The 16,468-nt window shown below is 36.1% G+C and overlaps 1 protein-coding gene and 1 non-coding gene across 13 annotated transcripts in view; one reads left to right on the top strand and one right to left on the bottom strand.

Annotated features, from left to right (window-relative positions):
• CHL1 (cell adhesion molecule L1 like) overlaps positions 1–16,468 on the top strand; it is a 207,350-nt gene that overhangs the window by 86,523 nt on the left and 104,359 nt on the right. The gene's annotated exons all lie outside the window — the stretch shown is intronic.
• On the bottom strand, positions 2,116–2,218 carry LOC114239177 (U6 spliceosomal RNA). Its single transcript, XR_003624375.2, has one exon. It is a non-coding gene; the product is annotated as a U6 spliceosomal RNA (small nuclear RNA).

Here is a 16,468-nt window from a genome sequence, read left to right as displayed (position 1 = left end):
CAGTTTATTACAGGGTAATTTACTCACAGGGTGGGATTGGGCAGACAAGGATCTGGAAGCATTTGCAGCTGCATTCCAAACTGCCGATGGACCATTGGGATACTTTTATAGTTAACCTAGGGTATAGGGATAGGTGCTTGGAAACAGGACATGAACTCCTAAGTCAAGATTTATGAATGGGTAACTGTCAGTAGGTTTGTGGCTGGGGAGAATAGTCAGTGCAAGTTGTCATCATTGTTTGGGGAGTAATGGGACTAACAGAGCATAGAGGCCATCTGGTCCTAAGGATTATTAAATGATACCTGTTAACTACAAAGCCCTTCATAACAGAAGTGATTTAGTGCCCAGTACAGTCCTGGGTAGGGTCAGTGGAAGCACAGGAGAAAATGTAAGAGCCCAAGATGACATGAGTTGTGCTAACAGCCATACGTGGTGCTAGGCCCCTCTGAGTCTTAGCCACATCATCTGTCCAACTCATCACTGGAGCCTGTAGTGGTTAATTTTGTGTCAAATTGGCTAAGCCACAGTGCCCAGATATTTGGTCACACATTATTCTAGGTGTTTCTTTGAAGGTATTTTTTTGGATGAGATTAACGTTTAAATTGGTGGACATTAAGTAAAGCAGATTGACCTCTGTGATGTGGGTGGGCCTCATGCAATCAGTTGAAGTCTTTTATAGAACAGAGTCTGACCTTGCCTAATGGCAAGAAGAAAGTCTGCCAGCAGACGGCCTGTGGACTCAAACTGCAACTCTTTCCTCAGTCTCCAGGCTCTTAGCTTACTCTGTACAAATGGAACTTAAGAAGCCCCACTATTGTGTGAGCCAGTTTCTCAAAATAAATCTCTGTATATCTGTATCTACATCTATATACATATATACATATCCTGTTGGTTCTGTTTCTCTGGAGAACTCATACTAATACGGGTTTACTCCATCCTGGTATAGTGGCTCTGTGGTTTTCTATTCAGCTCTTCCTGTGTCCTCCCACAAAAGCCCATGGAAACTTCTGGATCTTCAATTTCCTTGTTGATCTTCTGCCTAGTTATTTTATCCATTATTGAAAGAAGTATTGAAATTTCTAACTCTTATCATTGAATTGTCTATTTCTCCCTTCATTTCTGTCTATTTTTAATCTTGTGTATTTGGACTCTTTTGAGGTACACTTAGTTTATAATTGTTATATCTTCTGACAGGTTGACTTACTAGCATTATAAAGAATGTCCCTCTTTGTCTTCAGTAACAATGTTTTTCTTAAAGTCTATTTTGTCTAATGGTAGTATAGCCACCCAAGATGTGTTTTGGTTACTTTTTCAAGGTATTTATTTTTTCTTCCTTTTACTTTCAGCCTATAAACATTTTTGAATCAGAAGTTCTTCACTTCTGAACAGCATCTAGCTGGAAAATTTTCTTTAAGCTTTGCTTTCAAATTAGAGTGTTGAATCCATTTACATTTAATGTAATTATTGATACAGCAGAATTGACATCTAGCATTTTGCTATTTTTTCTGTCAATTTTTTTGTTTTTCTACTCCTCCCTTAGTACCTTCTTTTGTGTTAAATAATTGCTAGTGTATCATTTTACTTCCCTTGTTGCTGCTTTTTCTGTATTTTAAATTTTATTTTCTTAATGGTTGCCATGAGGATTACAATTAGTCTGACCTAAAACAATCTATCAGATTAATACTAAATAATAGTATACAGAACCTTTGCCCCAATATATTCCTGTTATCTCCTCTCTGCTTTGTGCTGTTATTGTCATACAAATCACATCTTTATACAATGTAAGCTCATCAGTAGTTTTATAATTATTGCTTCATGTCATTATCTTTTAATCAGGAGGAAAAAAGAGTTATAAAAAATACGTATACAGTGTCATATATTTTCCTTTACTGGTGCTCTTTATTCCCCTGTGTAAATTCAACTTAACATCTAGTGCCCTTTCATTTCAGCTTGAAGGAGTCACATTAATATTTCTTGTGGGACAGATATGCTAGCATCAAATTAAGTTTTTGTTGACCTAGGAATGTCTTAATTTCTCCTTAATTTTGAAGAATTGTCTTGAGGGACTTAGAGGTTTTGGTTGATCATCAGCACTTTGAATATGTCATCCCACTGATAAATGTGGAAGACCTCGTAAATTTACATGTCATCTTTAAAAAGGGACCATGGTAATCTTCTCCGTATCATCTCAGTTTTAGTATATGAGCTTCCAAAGCATACACTGTGGGTCCCTCCATACTATAGTGGAAATGAGGAAGACTTGGAGGAAGCTACCTCTACTCCCTATCTTTTTATAAATCCTGCCTTTGCTACTTATAACCCAATTTATGGGCCATGCTATGTAAAATGTAGGACCTCCAAGGAAATAAAATTTTTCTTTTCTGTCCAGTGATCTAAGTATAATCCCCACTATTGGAGCATCTGTTTTTGAAAAGCCTCTGCTCAAACAGTTTGCCTAGATTCCAGTTTGCTACCGAATCATATGCAGAAGCATTCCATCTACATAGTTAATACATTTCTCACTTGTCACAGTGATGCTCGTTTTTGGGAAAGAGACACATGCCTTTCATTTGAAGAAGACATTATATTTACTTCATGGGGCACCTAACTAAAAACTGGTGATCAGTTCTCACTTACAGCCAATCTGTTCACAGATATCGTTAGCAATAATGCCAAAATGACCATACAGTCTCTCCCCAAACTCATGTGCATCTTTTTATGCAGTCCAATATTTTATTGTTAAAAAGAACAAGTTCTGTGGAGGCACAATAAGATGATAGCAAGACTGTAAATGTCCTGCAATTAGCAATCACTAATATGGTTTATTTTAGTCCAACACGGAGTGTTGTCACTGCTGTAGTTTGGTTTATATATGCATATATCTATCTATGAAGTACCCATTCATCCAGCCATATATCCCTCTATCTTTCCATCTAGCAAGTCAACTATCTATTAGTCAATCTGTTTGTAATCCATCTACAACATGTCTTTTTTTCTTCATAGGAATTCAATTTGATACTAGCATATGATAGTTGTCTAATAAATATGTGTTAAGTTAAATTCTTACCAGGAATAGAGAATAGTATAAAGCATTAACATTCTTAAAATTTGGGGCTGGGCGCTTCTTTTTTGTAGGGTGCTAGCTTACACAATGTTGGATGCTTCACATCAGCATCCCTGGCCTCCCAGTAGATGCCAGTATCACCCTGCCAGTTGTGATAAGTAAAAACATCTTTAGATATTGTGAAACGTCCTTCCCCTCTGCACTCAGTTGAGAACCACTGGTATAAAAGGCATTTTTTCCTTCTTTCATCATAATATACAAGTTCTTAAAAATCAGTATTAAATGATGCCTAAAGATGGGGTATTTATTGGATGAATGAATGTATTTCCATATGTGTTTCTCAGGTTTCCATTCTCACACATTGATTCATCCACTCACATATCATTCAACAAGCATTTATTGTATACCTCTTATGTGCCAAGTACTTTGCTAGGTAGTGGGGATGATTCATGAAATACAAGTCTCTGTTCTTATGCTGTTTACTGGCCTTGGTTAGAACCAGGGGGAAAAAAAAAAGAACGAATGCCTAAACAAAAGTTATCGCTGGTAAGTGTTCTGTTAATAATAAAGCAGGAGGTTGTGAGGGAATGATGGGTACCATTAGATTAGTGAACTAAGAAGGACTCTCTGAGGTGACAATGTGAAACCTGAGTAGTATGAGGACAGCAAAGCAAGGATGTGAATGAATTATGCATTCATGTTGACTTATGTCTTATTCACACAAGGTTTATGTTACGAGTGTAAAGAGGTGATCGTTTGCTGGCATATTGACTTATCTGTACATGTGAACAACACTGGAATGTTTGTAGAGAAATTTTTAGAAACTGTTCCAAACGAATTGAAGTCTGGCTCATTTTTAAATGAGGGTGTATAGTCCTACCAATGTAAAGATATTCACTCTCATAACAATGCTGTGAATACTGGACCATTAAAAACACATGTGAGACATGCAAACTTTTAAAACATCCTGTGACCAGAGCTGGAAATTATTCAGAGAACATGACAGATATGATTTCTACCTTCCTGACATTGTATATCACTGGAGAGGTGGGAGTGACCAGAGAAAATTGCTAAAAGAAAATCCTGGCCTGATAGATTTAAAGAAAAGGAGGGAAATGATGTTTATCTTGAGAATGACTTTTCTCTCTAACTTCGTTAGACCCCAAATCATTAATCAGACATTCCTAATTTTTCTTTAAATTCGAATTGGACTGAAATACCCATTTTAAGGTAGGCATAACTGAATAAGCTGGCTATATTTTAGATAATTATATATAGTGGTAATGGAGAACTATGAACTTATGAGTATGTGGATTCATTTATAATTCCATTGGTGTAGATAATGAATTAAGTATAAAATATCACAGAATCTATTCTGTCATTCTTTGACCAATCACAATAAGATAGTCTGAACACTGGTTGTATTTCCTGTTTGAAGAGAAATCCTAGATAAATCTTTTGGGGTATGCTTGCCTTTTACAAGCTGGTTTATCTATTGGAAGTAAAAGGCTGTTTGTAAGCATGATTGAAATATTAATTAGAATAATGACTTCACTATCACATCTTCATCTTTTATGGTAGACACTGGATCAAGTCAAAACTGGATCAAGCTGCCATTCAGGCATCTTGATGAAATGTGGAATTCTACAAAACAAAAATACAAACTACAAGATAAGATAGTTCTTATCTGAGGAAGGTATCGTTACAGCTGTATGATTCGGGCATTTCAGTGAAATCTGAAGTCCCTCCCACTGTTTTCTCTACAAGTATCACTGGCTTGTAAAAGTTGTGTCGCCGGAGAAGCCAAAGTCTATTTTTATACTGCAATTAAGTAATTGAGTACAAAATTCAGTACAGTCAGTGGGAACATGATTGGATGAATAAAGAAAGCCAGAGAAGATAATCATTTCAATTCTTTCCTTAATTTTGCTTTCTAGCATAGTAGTTAAAAATCACAGTCTGACAGGTCCAACTGTGCTTCAGAGTACAAACCCGACTCCTCCACAGCTGTGTAATTGCAGACAAATTATTTAGACTCTATCTTAGTTTACTCAACTGCAAAACAGAGTTTATAACACTTGCCTTCTTGACTTGTGAGGATTAAATGAAGTACTATACATAGCATGCATATAACATAGCCAAGGCTTGATAAATAATAGCTTTATTATGAGCAATTTATATCCTCGAAGTGACTTAACAACAGAAATTGTGGGATTTTTCTTTTCTTGGTTTTGTGGTCTTTATTGATTATGAACCTATGTGACTCTGCATTGGTGCTTGAGGTAGGAAAGAAAAATGGTTGCAGTGAGAGGGAGCAGTGTTTCCAGACTTGTGATGAAACTTTATATAGTTTTGCTCATTATGTTTCTCTCTGGCAGTTTTTTTTTCTCCTCCCCACTTTCATAATTGAATATAATTATACTAATGAGCAACATATGAACAAAATTCACAAAGAACATAGTTCATAAATTTCATTACCCCCATTTTCACAATTCTAGTTCCAACATAAATATCCCAAGGGAGACCTCCTTTAAGCCCCCTAAGATGTCCTTGCCTACCCTATTCTCAGTTACGTCACCCAGTTTGTCTCTTGCGTGGCGCTTACCATGACCATTATATTCATTTGTATTTCTCTTTGCCATCATTAAAATATAAATTCTAATAAGTCAGTGATGAAGTCTGTCTTGTCTTTCACTGTGTCTCTGGATGCTAGCTCTGTGCCTGGCACTCATAGACACTCAATACGTATTAGATGCTGGAGATCTTTCCTTTTCCGTTCAAACCGTAATTGCCACTTGGTAGGCTTATATCTTGGATTGTTTTCTCACCGTCTCTTGTATAAACTTGAACTGAGACATTAAAGGCATGTGGCTTTGTAGTTATTTGTTGCTATAAAACTGTGCTTTGGGGAAGATGAGGGAGACATCTCTTTGTAATCTTAGAATCTATCCTAAAGTTTCTTCTGTAGAGGTTATAAATGCCACTCTCTGATCTGATATAATTAATCCTTGAGGTTATATATTCAATACGTGGAACTAACTGGATTTCTAAGAAACTGTTTAATTTACTTACAGCATCCTTTTTATTGTGATGTGCCTACTAAAAGAATTATTTTTGTTCTTGAAGAACATACGTATTATTTTACTGGTAACCTTTAGCTAGCTAGCTTCGTTTTACTTTGATTCTGATCGAATTATCTCCTCCTCAGAATACAGGACAGAACAAAGCTAAATTAATGTGACTAAGTGAATATACTTGGTACAATTAGTATGTTTTGCACCAGAAAGTTCATCACTACTTTAAGATTTAACTTTCATTTTCCATTAGAGGGTGTTGGTTAATCTAGTACCATCTCTCCCTAACTTAAATCATGTTAAATTCTTGCAAATTTTAGGTGCCAAGCATACCCAATTTACATACACACATACACAATTTATATACAAACATACACAATTTACATACACACGTTATCAGTTTACAATATAGCCATAAGGTAATTAGCAGTTGGTTACTGTTTGCTGCTAATGAGGTCAAGGTTACATATCTACTGTTCCTTTGAGTCTATTTTTTGGCCCAGTTCCATTGCCACAGATTTTATCCTGACCCCTGGGCTGCTATTTCACAAATGCTGTTTGTCACCAGAGGGGGCCATGTAGGAGGATGTGAGCAGTTCCCTGCCAACCCCTGCCTCTACTGGTCAAGGCTCTCAGCATCTTCCTGAGAAATGACGTGTGTGTGTGTGTGTGTGTGTGTGTGTGTGTGTGTGCGCGCGCGCGCGCATGTGTGCGGGGTGGGGGTGGGGTTTCATCTTTGCATTCTCTGTGTGTCAGGCTTTGTTCACAGGGGTGGACCTTAAAGTATTTTTAAAATCAACAGGACCATGAACACCATTTTTATATGGAGAAGACAGGTTATTAAAAAGAGCTGGGGATAAGCTTTATTGTGAAACTGAGAAGCATTTTAGAATACCTACCTATCAGAATACCTATTCCATTCTTTTGAATACCTTTAATCAATATCTCTTCCATTGGAACACAGATCAAATGACACTGAAGTGCAATCTAGGGGAAATGTGTGAACTGAAAGCCTAGAATTCAAGCAAAAAAAAAATATATATATATATATATATTTATATATGTGTATATACATATAAGCATCATTTATTTGGCTTTAATTTCATGATCTTAAAAAATATTTTTTCATTTAAAAGGGAGTTGTGGAACAAATGTTTATGTAATACTTTGGCGATTAAAAATTCACTGCTGCAAAGTTCATTTCTTTTTACCTTAAACACATGAAAACTTGATACAATTAATATTGTGAAGGAAATTATGGATAATAGGTTACTTAATCCTCGGATTTTTGGTTTAATCTTTTATTATGGATTAAGATTATTCTCAAACTAATTCAAAAATATGAGAGATGCTATAAAATATAACTAAAAACAATAACAGTTACAGCTGATTTTCATTATTTAAGGTAGTTACATTCAATAAAGTTGCCACAAATACTGATGGAATACTGAACCATTGTTCCTAAGGGGAAACACAGGGTTAGGTTTCTTAGAGCTTTTGATCACAACATTTTCGATAACCGATCAATACATAACCTTGTTGTATGTATGTTTTTGTTTAAAGACGCTTCATTATATATATTGTTTATTCATTAACATTGATCTCAGGGCCAATAGCACTGTCACTCATTCCTGAATGAAACTTACCTAATACATGTGTTTTTGCTGCAAACTCGTCACAGCCTTTTTGAACTTAGGAACGGTAGACAGCACTTGAGCACCACACTTTTAAATAGTGAGCCATTTTATATAGTGAAATCACCAACAAAAAGCATTAAAACGAGGGAATTCCCTGGCGGTCCAGTGGTTAGGACTCCGTGCTTTCACTGTCAAGGTCACGGGTTCAGTCCCTGGTCAGGGAACTAAGATCCTGCAGGCAAGCTGCGTGGTGCGGCCAAAAAAGAAAAAGGGCATTAAAAACAAGAAAAACTAAATAGACTGTGAGAAGGACACTTCTTTATAGTATGAGAACTGCAACAAAAAGGCAGAGCCAACTCCTTGTTCAAGGCAGCTGGAAACACTTGTATCAGGCAACTCAAAAATTTTTGATGCTTTGTACATGTTTGTGAATGACCAGAAAAGTACTGTATTGATTTGGGGGCTACAGATAAATTTTAGCAGCTAGGTTAATTTGCAAATATAGAACCTGCAAATAATGAGGGCCACCTGCATATGCTTTTTAGGTTAGAAAAGAGAAAACTAGCTCTCGGTCTTAATGAGCCCATGGAAGACTTTGGTTTAGTATTGCCTTCCATCTCTTGGTTCCTTATTTGCTTAATTGAGGGAGATTCTAATTAGCCATCCCTGACTAATACAATTTAGGAAGGAGCCATGTCTTCACCCCTTTCTCCTTCCCAACCCCTGGCCTTATTCTGGGAGCATAGTAGGCGTTCAATTAATGCTTTAAGGACTGCATGAACCCCTTTCCTCGTGAAAGAGGAACTTTGTGGAAATGATGTTAACATCAAATGCCAATAAGGTGAGTGTAGCTGTAACCACATGCAAAAATGTTAGCTATGGTGACAATTGTAACGATTTTTAATAACATGGTAATTAGCATCTTGATGAATTTATAAGTGATATACAGTTTAACACATTACTATAGGACATTTTTGCTATAAAATAAGGATTGCCTATTTAATATGTATGTTTAAATATAATAGTTAACTAGTGGCTCCCTTAATGCAAGGGCAGGAGGAAAGATTGGTTAACAAAAGGTTAATTTTGCAGTTAATAAAGAGGAAGGACTTTCAAATCTATTGTCCTCTGAAAACATAAATGTAAATTTATAATAGTATCATACATATCAGCCTAACTCTGTTTCACTATTTTTATAAATATATTCTACCTGCATCTTTTTTATTACTGAGGTTCCTTGCAGAACAAGTTGAATAAATAAACTATAATTTCCTTCATGTTGAATTTGGTTTTATTTTTTATTTTTCTTCCTCAGAGGGAATTAAATATTCTAGCAGTGGAAAGATGGCCTAATCACTCTGGCCATCCCCTTGGCTTTCTTATAACAGTGTTTAAGGGCACTGATAAAAACTTACAAAATAAGTAATTGGTTTACTTAAGCAGTCAAGTATGAAATTTTTTGGAATACTGATATTTTCAATTAACCATTATTCTTCAGATTAGAGACTTTTAAAGGACACCTTTTGATTCTTTTTTGAAATGATGACTGGCTGCCTTAGAAGTGTTAGACCTATGCTTTTTCAAAATGATTGTCAGCAAACATAATGAGCCTTGGATCAGTCCAGTAGCTTAGGTAACATATGTTTGCGGAAGGATTCTTAACATCCTGCCGACTGTACTGGTCCTGTAGAGCCTCACAGCAGGGAAATTCTCTTGCAGTTCAGCTTATGAAACCTTTGCATGTTTGGAAATACTCCTGAGGCAGGATTTATACTTACCTTTGAATCCACGTTCTTATTTTGATAGCAGTGTTAAACAGGAGAAACAAAGGCTCACAATGATTCATCTTGCATTTTTCATAAATGTTAAAACTATCTATTATTTGTATGTCACTCTTTATTGCACTTTCTGCTATGTACAAGCTCTGGAAATGATAAAGGTGTTTCTTACGAATTCACAATCCAGAAATGCTGATTCCATATGTTAAGTCCTACAAACGTATCTAAATGACAGACGCACCATTTTCATCAAAGATGCTTTAAGTCAGGACTGTAAAAGCTTGTGTTGTTACTGCAAACAGGGAAAATGTTGCTTGAATGAGTCCTAATCTTTTAGGCACTGACAGGCTATTTGTGATATGTGCACATACCTAATCACAAAGTTTTGCTTGCCTCTACCGTATACATATTTATTGCTATTTTACTTATGGAAATAAAGAGTCATCTTTTTAAGTCATTCATTCAGTACATCCTTTTAAAATAATTCTTTTCTAAGTATAAAATTTTTATATTAGAAACGTTGTCTACAGCACTAGAATAGAAATTAATACAGCCAACATAATTTGTAAGTTTGATTCACCACGCCCCAGGAGGTAAATCTTGTTGGGGGGAAAATTGATATTCTTGCATAAATAAAGTACCAATGCTTTTTAATGATTTTTGTCATCCTGACTTATGGGTTTATGGTAAGACCCAATAAATGTTTATTGATTGTTTGGATGTAAGTATATAGATACAGCATAATGCCTTAGGTTAGTTTGTAAGACATTATCTTTCCTTTAAATAATGAACTGTTGATGCATTATTAAAATTTAGAAATGCTGAGGTAGAAAATGTAAATAGAAACTTTTTAGCTGGAAAAGAAATAGATTGGATATGTAAACTAGCTGGATCTTTCCCCATTTTCCTGGAAAAAAAAAAAAGCAAATGTAAAATGAACAGAAGCCAATAATATGGAATATTTGTTGAGAAATCAAAGGTCAGGCAGGATATGTTCTAATGTTTGAGATACTGGCTATTCCTCTTCATCTTTCACCTCTGTGCTCCTGTCAAAGGTTCCAAATGATGATTCTCAGCCCCTCTGACTTGAAGATACCATTGAATTCATGTTTGTGTGTTACATTGTGCTTTGTAACATAGATACGAGGAAAGGCTGTACAAGATTTTTAACAATAAATGTTAAAATCAAGGAGGTTATTTTTGAGTCCACTGACTTAAGTAGAAAAAGAGGGAATTCCTTGGTGGTCCAGTGGACTCTGTGCTTCCACTGCAGTGGACACGGGTTTGATCCCTGGCCTGGGAACTAAGATCCTACAAGCCATGCGGTGCGGCCAAAAAAATAAAATTAATAAAAAAAAAAAAATTATCAGAACTCACATTACCCACTTAGTATTATTTAGCTACATATACTTAGAAAAGCAAAGTAGGATTATAGTTTGTGACTGATACTCTAAAAACAATGACCAAAACCAAATTATACCAAGATTCGTCATGATATATTAGGCATCTAAGAGAAACCGAAACCCTTCCATTTTCTTCCTTTTTTTTTTTCATGTCACTATTGTTACTGTATTTTGAAAGGTAGCAATTCATTAAATCCTTAAAAATAATTCTTATTTTTAAAAATTTTCAATTTATTGAAACTTAAAACCAAACCCAGTTTACCCATTTCTCTATATTCTCCATATCTATATCTATGAGCTTGTTGTTTTTAAGATTCCACATATAAGAGAGATCATACAGTATTTATCTTTCTGTCTGAATTATTTCATTTAGGATTATGCTGTTGAGGTCCATCTATGTCATCACAGAAGGCAAGACTTCATTCTTTTTTGTGGCTGGATAATACTCCATTGTGTATATATACACACTTCTTTATCCATTCATCCATTGATAGACATTTAGGTTGTTTCCATATCTTGGCTATTGTAAACAATGCTGCAATGAACATGGGGAGGGTGCAGATTTTTTTTCTGAATATGAAATTAATATATTAATAACAATACACCAAGCAGGAACTAATAATTAAATCAACATAGTTAATAAGTTCAATTCACCACATCGCAGGACGGAACACATCTTGACCTTTAGAAGTGAAGTTGACCAGACATCTTGACCTTTAGAAGTGAAGTTGACCAGAATTCACCTTTCAAACTACTCACCATGACCATGCATGACAATATATGTCTAAAGGGTAGGGAGTCAATGTCATTGATTTATTCTTTTTTATTGATTTCAGAGACATTTATGGGATGCTTACTATGTGCCAGACACTGTAATGCTGTTCTAAGATATTTTCGATTGCTTATTGTAATCCTACTTACTAAAATGATAATTTATAGGTAGATGAAATTTTGACTCTTTTTTTTCCTTCCTTCCTTTTTAACTTCACAATTCAACTGAGTAAATTTTAAAGATCTAATTGGCTTTAATGAAAGACTCATGAATCAGGCAGCATCCCATCTAGTGAGTAGAGAGGAGCTCCATGCTACAGAAAGGGAAAGGTTTTTAAAGGCAAGACAAGGAATTCATAAACAAAAAAAGATGATTTCAGGCTTAGGTAACCTACCTATAGAGGAAGCAGTCTGTGTGGCAGATTTTGTCACCTTCCTTTGGGGGTTGGAGATGGTCCTATGACAGATTACCTCATTGATGCTAAACAGAAAGTTCTTGATTGACCAGTTAGGACTACATTTCTGGGGGAGGTCTGAGCTTCAGTTAGGTTAGGTATTAAGCTCTAGTTAGGTAGCATGGCCTAGCATAAGTGACTCTATGTTGGGCCTGTGTTTGTTTGTTTGTTTTTAACACTTTCTTTCTTGGGTGTTATAGCCATCAATATGATTCCACCAAGTCATTTCTGTTTGTAAGCACACTTTTCCTTCCAATCTGCATCCCAACAGTTTGGAGATCCCAAGGGTTTAGAGAGAGAGCTGGATTTCACATTTCTTGAGAGGGCCCATAAGAGTGATAAGGAGCTAAAGGTCCATACAGAATTACCATCCTTACATGAATGGTTACCATTTCAAAGAAGCTAGGGGAGAAGTCAAAGAGCACACAGTGTTTGATTGCAAGAGTTATTAGTGCCCCAGAGCCACAAAAGGAACAGCTGCTTAAACATTACTTGCCTTTTGACTAATGGGCAAAAGCACTGAATGGGACTTAGATATGTAAGTCTTAAACAAAAATAATACCACCACCAACAAAAAGTATATTCAAAAGTAGCATTAAGTCATGAGAAGAAAGGGGTCATGGATGCAGAATTATCAAATGTTTTGTTCTTTGAAAGTGTGTGAGGGGGAAAATGATTTTTCCCTCTAGTTTCTTGGCTGAGACCCCCCTGTAATAAAAAATAAAGAAAAAATCAACGTGGGAAAAAAAACAAAAGTTTAATAACATGTATATCTCCTGTATATATGGAAGATATCCTGGAAAACTGAGTAACTCTCCAAAATGACCCAAGCAATAACCTTAAACCGTCTTCAGCAAAGATAAAAGGAAGATATTTAGAGGTAGGAGAGGAGGCCAGATAAGTGAGTTTATGAGGAAAAAGCACAGTGAACAAGGGTAAGTTTATCGTGTCCATTTAAGTCATTGCTTTCTCCATGAATAGGAGTTTCTAGAGTTTTACAGTCATTCTTCTCTTCCTGGTACAGAGAGGGAGAAACCCTTAGAAATGGGGAGATTACCCTCATAAATGAAAATAGTGTAACTATCTCTCACAGAAGAGTAACTTCTACTCAGTTTTTAGAACTTATCCTGCGTCTGCTATTTCTTAAAATAATCAGCCTAAAATGATCCGTATGCCAAAGAGGCATATTTGGGCCTGGCAAATTCTGCTCCCCTTAAAAAGGAAGGCTTTTTTCTGTTCTGAATCATCCATCTCTACCAGAGTCCTTAAAAACATAAAATGTTAGCCCTATTCTAAGAGAAAGAAAAAAATCAGTTCTCTTCCTCTAGATAATGTAGTTGAATTTGGAAGTATTATCAAGTCAAACGCAATTTGCTAAGCACATGAAAAGGGCCCATGAAGCAAAGCAATGACGGTGGCTTTTCTTTTGTACTTCCTTTACTATTTGCTCTTTACCAAATGGCAGACTGCTTGTCTAGTGAAGAGGTATGCTCTGTTCCATTGTTGCAGGCTTAGGTTTTAAGTGGTGACCATAAGTAGTTTTGTACAATCATCTGTCAACTCTTAACTCTGCCTCATTTGGTTTAAGTTTAGAAGGTGGAGCCATAGCACGCCTCCTACCTGGGGGAGGATGGGAGTCAGAATCACTGCACAGGTCTGTCTAAAGAAATACTCTCTAATTTTCATCCAACTCACCATCTTTTTATGTCTTTGATGTGGTGAGGAGGTTAGGACCCTTCTTAGTGAATGCTATGATTTATCCATCATATTCTTTGGAATGTATTTCTTGAGTCTCGGTGTTTCAGCTGAAATTTCTATTTTAGCAACGCATTATACACTGAATTCCTTACTTGATAAATATTTTGGTTTTTCTCCAAACTGAAAACTACGCCTGCCTATCACCGAGTTCAGATCTGTACTCCAATATATAGATTTTTATATTTTTACAGATAAATTGCAAGTGATGAAAACTGAGCTCACATTAGTTAATGTCAAATATGGAATTTATTATTTCCTATAAGAAAAGTGTGTGAAAATATGGATGGATCTGGCCTTACAGATACTGATACGAGGACTCGAATGCTTTCACCTCTCATATCTGTCTCTCCTTCTATTTGTGCGTACGTTTCACTTTTTCTTTAAATTGACTTATCCATGAATTTAGAACCATGGCCCCTGGCAGTTTTTGATCCATGCTTTCATAAATTCATGACCACAGGGGAAAAGAGGCTTTGGGAATTCTCAGGGTATCATTTTCATTACTCACACTTGGGCCACACATTCATATATCACAGTGACCTGGAGAAGTCAGGGGTTGTGGATGACCCACCTTAGACCATGAGGCCACACTGGGGGCAAAATGCGTGGGAAGTTATTAAAAAAAAAAAAAGGTAGGATTATAGACACATAATAGCTGTTCATCATATCATGACAAAAGCACTGTAAGGGGGGAAATATAGACTTAAGTCAGAGCAGAATAGTTAAAGCAATGTACATATGATTTTTTTTAGGTTTGTTGAAATATATACGCATATAATGACGCCACTTAAAGTGCATAGTGAAGTCAGGGGGACAGGGTGAATGATAGCAAGTGTGGGGAGGAGAATATGTGCATTGGGGAAGAACAGAAAGAGGTGTTGGGAATTCTGAAGTTAGTGAGGAGGGCATAGATGGGAGAGGTACCAAGCAAAAGGACTAGAACAGACATGGTTAGAGGATGGGGAGATAAATATGAGGGCGAGAGCCAAAGATAATGAGAGAGAAGGACCAGAGATTGACACAGGGGAAGACAAGAGATCAAAAAAGTGTCATTTGTTTTAAGAAAATTAAAGTGATATTATTATTATCTTCATCATCATCTTTGCATTTGCTCTTCTTTGCCAAGTAGAACATTTTGGCATTATTAGGAGGCATATTATCCTTTGGGGATTGTGGGTAACATTGATTTCATACTTACAAAATGCCTTTCAATATGGTATGAACCAGTGTAATAATACCCATTCTTAAGTAGTGCTATTTTTAATCAATGGGAGATAGAACATCATATATTTTAAAATCCTGCAATACTTCAGACACTGAAGAGAGAACAAAACTGTATCCAGTCGTGCATGAATGCTGTGTATTATAGCAGTACTCCTTCTGATAGAATACTTGAAATATCATTTGGCTGTTACTTCTCCCTGGGTTTGCTTTGTATCCCATGGAGATGATCTGACCTTAAGCTTTTGTTAGCTTCAAAGAGAGCTCCATTCTTGCCTTATCTCTGCGGGACTGAAGAAACAGACCCTCGGTTAACAACAGGAGACCAAATTGATTTTAATATTGTGATTTCTTTACTCTGATGCAGGAAATGTTGTCTCGGCCATCTCAGTGGGCTAGTGATGATAGAGCTGAATTAGACTTCAAAATACAAACTAACTCTATAGGTCTGTTATAGCTCTAAGGTCCAGAGGTAGCAAGTATTAGGTGGCTCACTTGATAATCATATGTGATTATGTTAATGGACTCCTAAGTGGACTTGTTACTTCCATCGGAGGATATACAACCGAACTTTCTTCTCTGTTTTCAGTAGTTATGAGTCCTAGAAAGAAACAGTGTATCAGCCTATGAATGTTGGTTGGATATATCCAATGAGATCTCCCTCAGAATTTCCGCCCGTTATGCTAAATAGGCATAAAAATGTGTTCTTTTAGGAAATATCTATTGGAGGTTGAGATAATATAGTGGGTTGAATTGTTAAAGACAGAATCCCGTGAATCACGGATCTGACCCAAATGTATCTTGACTAATAATTTTTTTTTAACATTTGTATATATTTATTACTTCTTGAAAGAAAAAAAGCAGCTTTATTGAGATATAATTCACATACCATGCAATTTACTCTTTGAAGTGTACAGTTTCGTGGTTTTTAATACATTCACAGAGTTGTGCAACTATCAACACTAATTGCAGAGCATTTTCAGCTCCACAAAAAGAAACTTTGTATTCATTAGCAGTCACTCCCTATCTCCCCACCCCCCCCCCCAATTCCCGGCCCCTGACAACCATTAATCTACTTCCTGTCTCCGTGGATTTAAATATTCTGGACATATCATATAAGTAGAATTGTACAATAACCATACAATATATGGCCTTTTGTGTTCCACTGTTTTCAATTAGCATGACGTTTTCAAGGTTTATCCACATTGTAGCATGTTTCAGGACTTCTTTCTTTTGACTAATAATTTTAAGGGTACATGTAAGGTGAAGCCCTGTGTAAAACTGGGCCCCTTGCATGCTCTCATGCA

The sequence above is a fragment of the Balaenoptera acutorostrata genome, chromosome 10, assembly GCF_949987535.1.
Source record: "Balaenoptera acutorostrata chromosome 10, mBalAcu1.1, whole genome shotgun sequence".
Classification (NCBI taxonomy): Eukaryota; Metazoa; Chordata; class Mammalia; order Artiodactyla; family Balaenopteridae; genus Balaenoptera; species Balaenoptera acutorostrata.
Note: the sequence above shows the minus strand (reverse complement) of the source record. Positions and strands in the feature narration are given on the sequence as shown.